This window comes from Antrostomus carolinensis, unplaced genomic scaffold (genome assembly GCF_000700745.2).
Source record: "Antrostomus carolinensis isolate BGI_N321 unplaced genomic scaffold, ASM70074v2 scaffold34220, whole genome shotgun sequence".
NCBI lineage: Eukaryota > Metazoa > Chordata > Aves > Caprimulgiformes > Caprimulgidae > Antrostomus > Antrostomus carolinensis.
Window position 1 is genome coordinate 78157 of NW_010287078.1, and position 6513 is coordinate 84669.

Here is a 6513-nt window from a genome sequence, read left to right on the forward strand (position 1 = left end):
AGAAGGTTTGGTATCAGCAGCTGAAAGAAAGCGACATAAACACTTGGCAATTGTGCACTTCACTGGGAGCTATAAACACCCAGTGGACTGGGTCTGTCTAGCTCTCCCCATGACTTTACACCTCAGTTCAATGAATTTTTGATGCACCTGTGAAAAGTCATCTCCGATACTTTCTGGCAGGGGCTGAAGTTGCACTGAAGTCAATGTGACTTGAAGAGTACAACAAGTGAAGGGCTTGCTTAAGACACTGCAGTCTTTGCACCTCCAGCTTTCAACTAATCTTTTATAGTCTGCCAGGGAGCTAGAACCAGGCATTACTCAGAACTTCAAAAGAAATCTGCTTCCTCCAAGATTTCCAGACAGATATATTTTCTATGCAATATGATGCTTTAGTCCCACTGTTCACAGTCAGTATATATCTCTTACCTTGGACTTCTCATAACACCTCTAGCATCCTAGCATGTAACTCCCATGCCCTCCCTGTCTACTTTCTCTTCTGCTCTTTCTCATAGTTGTAAACATTTTGGAAATTGGGTTGGTTGGACATGAATACTGACCATGTTTTTTTATCCCTCTAACCATCTTCTGTTGCTTTTAGTGTTAATGCCACCACTAACCTGGGCAGTGCTATAGGATGATGCCTGACCAGGAAACTCACTTCTAGCAAGATCTATCCTTACTGTTACTCTTCATTCAAGTCTACAGGCATTACCTCAACCTTTTCAACAATAGCCACCAACAATGAATAACACAGTTCCTGTAGCTCAGCAGAACTCTTTGTGTCATTGCAATGCTGTGAAACACAAACATGGGTCCCTGTGAACTTGAGGGCATCATTTCTACCAGGTAAACTGCTCATTAAACAAACAAGAGATAAGCTAAGCTTGATACATCTTTGCAGCTGTATACAGGTCTCTGGATTAGGAGACAAGTCAATGAAAGTTTATTTGCACTTGTTCATAAGAGCACAAGAGAGAGACCATTGTCCTCTCCCTTGTTTTCATCTGCATTAAAAAGGTCAAGATCAATTTAGAAGTTAACTGTATGTTGACCATCTCATCCAGTGAAGAGAAAAATAAAGTTTCAGCTTATCCAGAGTAATAGTAGATACATATCTCACATTTGATTGGCTGTGAATAGTAGAGACCTGAGGAGAACACTTGTTTTCCTCATTATGATAGTTTTTCACAGCAACTGGCAGTACCCTCGTCTGTCAAACATTAATGAGAAATCGATTCAAAACAAGGCAGACATCTCCCAGCTTTGCTAGAGAACAAGACTTTCTGTTTCTTCAGCACAGAAAGTCACTTAATCAGGTTTTACTGAGTCGTCACCTGGCCCAAAACTGTTCACTGATGTCACCTGGATATTTCAAGGCAGAGCGTGGTAGGCCTGGACCTGCTCAGTCCTCATGTTTAATACCACTCTGGAAACTTCATCTGACCCATCCTGACTTGGACTTTCTCACCAGCCAAACTCACATTGAGAAACAGGGCTTAAACTAGTCCTGTCAAGGAACACCAGTGCTGTCTAAATGATCAGACTTTCTGATTGCAGTCACACATGGCATGAATTCACAAGGTTTCTTCAAACTGGGAGTGAGTACTGTGAGAACTGATCTTCAGCGAGATCCTGGCATGTACGTCAATGCTATTGAGAGCAACAGCTTCAGTGCTGTTTCAACATCCTTTCTAACCATGCTGAAATTACCACTTTCCAATAATTTTATTTTTGAACTGTGTTCTTTCATTATTTTACCCTTCCCCTTTTTTTTTTCAGGGCAGAAGATTTCCCAATGAAAGATTGTCCTGGAAGCATATGATAAAAATAACATCGCCTGGGTGTGACAGGCTCTCCAAATAGCTGACTAAGTCAGAAAGGAGCATAATTATTTAATTTTTTTCCAGTATGATAATCAAAACTAGTGATCTCTTCCTCCTGAGCCAGCCCAGCTACGTGAGGGTGGTGGGCCAGCCAGCAGGAGCTAGTCTAATTCAATATTTTGTGGGAATCAAATTATCTTCAGTTTACTTCTCTCTGACTTCTTTCTTGCTTCTGTCCTGTTACCTCCTCAGGATGAGATGTCCTAGAGGTAATTCATGGTAATTAAGCCTGTGTGAGAAACCCAGCTTCAGAATATGAGTTTTTCCTGCCAAGAGCTTCCTTTATGTCATTTTCTTCACCACACCTTCAGTTTATTGAGTAGCTGTTGTATAGTGCATCTTGCTCTTGCTTACATCTTGGAACACAGTAGAAAATCACAAATTTCCTATTGGAAAACAATTGATAAATAGCTGCCCTGCTATTCATATGTGGGAAATTCATATTTCCCATAAGAAAATTAGATGCTGAATACAGTGGGCGCAAAAATATTTCTACCTGATTAATACAGTTGCATGCCTCAAGCGGTGCTTCATGAAGATAAGGTGGATGTGGTCCTAACACCATCTATGTGATCGCCATCCCTCGGTAGGCTCATTCACAAGGTCAAGGGAAAAAGACAGATGTCTCCAGAGGAAAACTCCTTTCTATTCAGGTGCATCAGTCAGATATGTAGATTAGGCAGGATTAAATTAGGCATTTTTTTTCCCCCACTCTCTGTCCACATTGTCACTAGATCCTTCCTAAACATGTACCCCACTGTCCTATTTCTGGCCTCTCCACATCAGCCTGTCTTCCTGACCCATTCCCACTTCTTATCATATACACATGGCATAATGTCTTGGGAGGAATCTCATTTCCTTGGAAAAGATTCACCAGACACTTTGCACTTAATTTCTCCTTTACTCCACCCTCATTGCTTGCATAGTGGATGCTGACTAATCTCAAAATGTGTCTGCTTCTAAACCCTTTACTCAGCAGGGAAGCATACTGGTACTTCAGGGTGAATAGCAACCCGAGAATAAATTGCTCAGTATTGAAAGAAGGCTGTACAGAGATGGGGGTCAGTCTATTCAACCAAGTAACAAGTGACAGGACAAGAGGAAATGGCCTCAAGTTGCACCAAGGGCAGTTTAGATTGGACATGAGGAAAAATTTCTTTCCTGAAAGGGTTCTCAGGCATTGAAAGGGGTTGCCCAGGGCAGTGGTGGAGTCCTCATCCCCGGAGGGATTGAAGAGTCATGTAGACATAGTGCTGAGGGACACGGGTTAGTCAGGGACTTATCAGTGTGGGGTTAATGATTGGAATTGATGATCTTCAAGGTCTTTTCCAATCTAGGCAGTTCTGTGATTCTGATTCTGTGAACTGCCACTAAATTAATACCAGGCTGAGAACACTGAGCTGATCACCCTGCTCTGCTCATCCTGGTGCATTCTTTTTGCCCTTCCTGTTTTGGAAGTTTGTTCCTCATTGGGAATTTCATGGGACCCTTAGGGTCAGAGAGTAGCTTGCAACAACAGGCTGCACAGACTGGCATTGTTCCTACCTCTGTCTTGTTGCCTCTTCAAGATGTAGCTCCCTAGAGTTCACAGTGATTAAGGCTGTCCTCCAGACCTACTTTCAGAAACCATATTTTTAAGGTAGATTCCTCTTTTCCCCTGGGGCTGCCAACTTACACAAGCCTCCAGTCAGTTTACTACACAAGCTGGTGATGCAGAGTTGTCCCCAACCCCTTTTTCACTTTCAGTTTCAGTTCTCCCTCCAGTGGAAGGCTGCACATTGCATCTAACTCCATTCAGCTTTAATAAGGAACTTTTTCATGTCTATTTCCCAGCTCCAAGGCCTTATTGTAGCCTGAATAAGTCTCCCTATGGATCACCTGCACACCACCCAAGCCAAATGTCTGGAGAACTTTCAAAGTTGGTAAGATAGTGAAGAACTAGGCTGGACAAGAGCAGCATCCCACTGTATAGCCACGTGCATGTGCCATCTCCTTCACTCAGTAACAGTTACAGTCAGTAACATGTCAGATATTTCTTTCTATAACTGATGCTGTGACTCAGTTCAAGTGTCCCTCAGTCCAGAGGACACCAGAGGAGAATTTCACTCTTAGGGAAAACCTCTTCTGCCTGTGGTAAGGACAAGCCTTGGTGGCCAAGCTCCAGACAGCTTTGGAATAACCACATTAGAAAACCTCACATTTGTGTACAAGCTTTCAGGGGAGAACAGAAAGTGAAGCATCAGTCAGCACCTCCTATTGTTCCAGCCTCATGCATGCACTTGGGTCATGGTGTTCCATTTTTCTAACAAGCTCTTTCTCAGCAGAATAATCAGGCACAGGAAAAAGTGATTGTACTGAAAGACAGGATTGCATGTAAATAAGCTTTCCAGATATGAGGCAGACTCATGGCTTCTAGGCTGTATTTTCAAAAACTGGTGAGCAGTAATGACGCTGGGTCCAAGCCTGCAAACTTTGTTCCCAAGAGTAAGCCTTGCCCTGTCGGAGTGCTCCTGTTTTGTTAGAAAATGAGCAAACACCAGCAAGAGCAGGACAAGGACTTTCCTTCAAATCCAAGCCCTACTATTGCACTATTCTTCTAAATTTTCCTTTGCTTCTAATGGCCAAAGGAAAATGGGGTCCCAGATGACAAGCTGACACTCCCTGTGAGCTGGACTGCTGGAAGCCAAGGGCTTGTAATTCTTTCTGTCTTCTGTTTATAAGAGTCAGGCATTGCTGTGGAGGGACCCACCAGAATTCAGCTGAATTTTCCTTTCAACTGAAACAAAACATTGCCCCTCTCTCTGCATTGCCACCACTAGTGATGGCCATTGTCCCTCTTGTACCTGCAGGCTCAGAGGAGCCTCTTGCCCAGGGAAGGCCCATTGAACAAGACCATTTCTGCTCTGCTGCTGCCTCTAACTAGAGGTCCAGCAAGCTCCAATCATTGATGCCATGCTGACTTGTGAGAGCTGAAGACACAGCTCTCCTAGATTTCCTCTTAATTTTAATGTCTTTCTATAGGTAGGTATAATTTTTCCACCAAAAATAGAGGGGGGAAAAAAAAAAAGGTCATCAAATGGCTGAGCAAGAGAAACATGACCTCTGGAGTATCCTGACCACTTCTGTTGTGGAAGGGTTAGCAACCTGCCCAAACAGCCCAAAGAGGAAGTTTCATTGGTTCCTCCATCATCTGGTGGTCACAACATGCTTTTGCAATACAGGGCTAAACTCTGCAGTTGATACCCCACCCATAGGGATTCTATTTGCCTAAATATTGGCTTGTTCCTTCACCTTGGTGAAGCCAGACTAACTTGCCTCTGGGAGAGGCAGCGTGCCCATGGGGAACAGACAAGCTGGATTCCCTGTAGAGGCTGGACTTTAGGAGCCATAAATGGGACTTCTGTTTCACTGCTACCCTGAAGATGCTGCTGTTCTCCACGATGCCGTCTGTCATCCAAATTTTTCCCACTTTGTCTTTCTACCCTTGTTTTTTGACAATTCTCTCTTCCTGGAGTGACCATCCCAAAAGGCTGAGAGAATGGCCTGGAGATTGTCCTGCTTCTTACTCAGTGTTCATCTGGACTAGCCTGCTTTTCCGATGCTCACTCCCTTCTCCTTACCAAGCCTCACTCCTGCAGCAATGCCTGACTTTTTCTGGGCAGGGTGCTGGGAAGAGACGGAAATGAGCCTTTGCAGACACTTTGAACTGTCTCCTAAATAAATAGGAGAAAACTAAAGGCTCCCCAGACCACAAGGATTATCGATTTTATAACTATTTCAACAGCTCCATCAACAGTGGCATGTAAAAGGAGCTCGTCATTTATAAATTGATTCTTCCAGGGATCAAAGGCCTGTCAGGGCAACAATTAGTTCTGGTAATTCATCAGCTGTTTGAGCTTGTCATGTGGAGAGAGAAGGGCAGTTCTGCATCAGCTCCCATGCAAGGTTGGTACTGTAGCCAGAGCCAGGTAGCATGTACAGGTCAGTCATTTGCTGCATATTTCATGTCCTCCAATGTTTTGTCAGTCTTTCCGATACCTGATCCGATTTGATTCGGCTGTGAGGTGAAAAGGAGGCATCTCTTAGCACACTAATGTCACCCAAGTCAGAAGCCCTTTGTCTCCTTAACAATGCCCCTGTCAAATCCCTGCCCAGCAACTAAACAAATTGGAATGCAGCAAAAAAAACAAAAAACAAAACAAAAAAAACAACCCTCAAAACCTGTAGTCTGTTTTTAATTAGCCTATAAACCTTTCAGAGCTCTCCAACTGTGCTGTCCAGAGAGGGAAAACTGAGGGCAAATGTACTCTCTCCTTGTAGACCTCATAGTAAAAAAATCCACATAAACAACATGAGCTTATTTGAACAAGCTAGAAAGTTGGGCAAGAGCAACTATTCTGCATAACAGTGACCAGCAGCACCCTTTGCAAAGCATCCTTTGCAAGGGCACCTACAGAATTTGGCTATCCTGAACAGAACTCTGTTAAATTAAACAGGAAAAACAATAAAATAAAATAATAATTAAAAAATAATAAAAAAAGACAGACATAGAGGAAGAGAGCCCCTTGAGTCTCGGGTTTTCTGACAATGCGAAGTGGATCCAAAGTGTGGTGTACAATGTCAGAAAGAC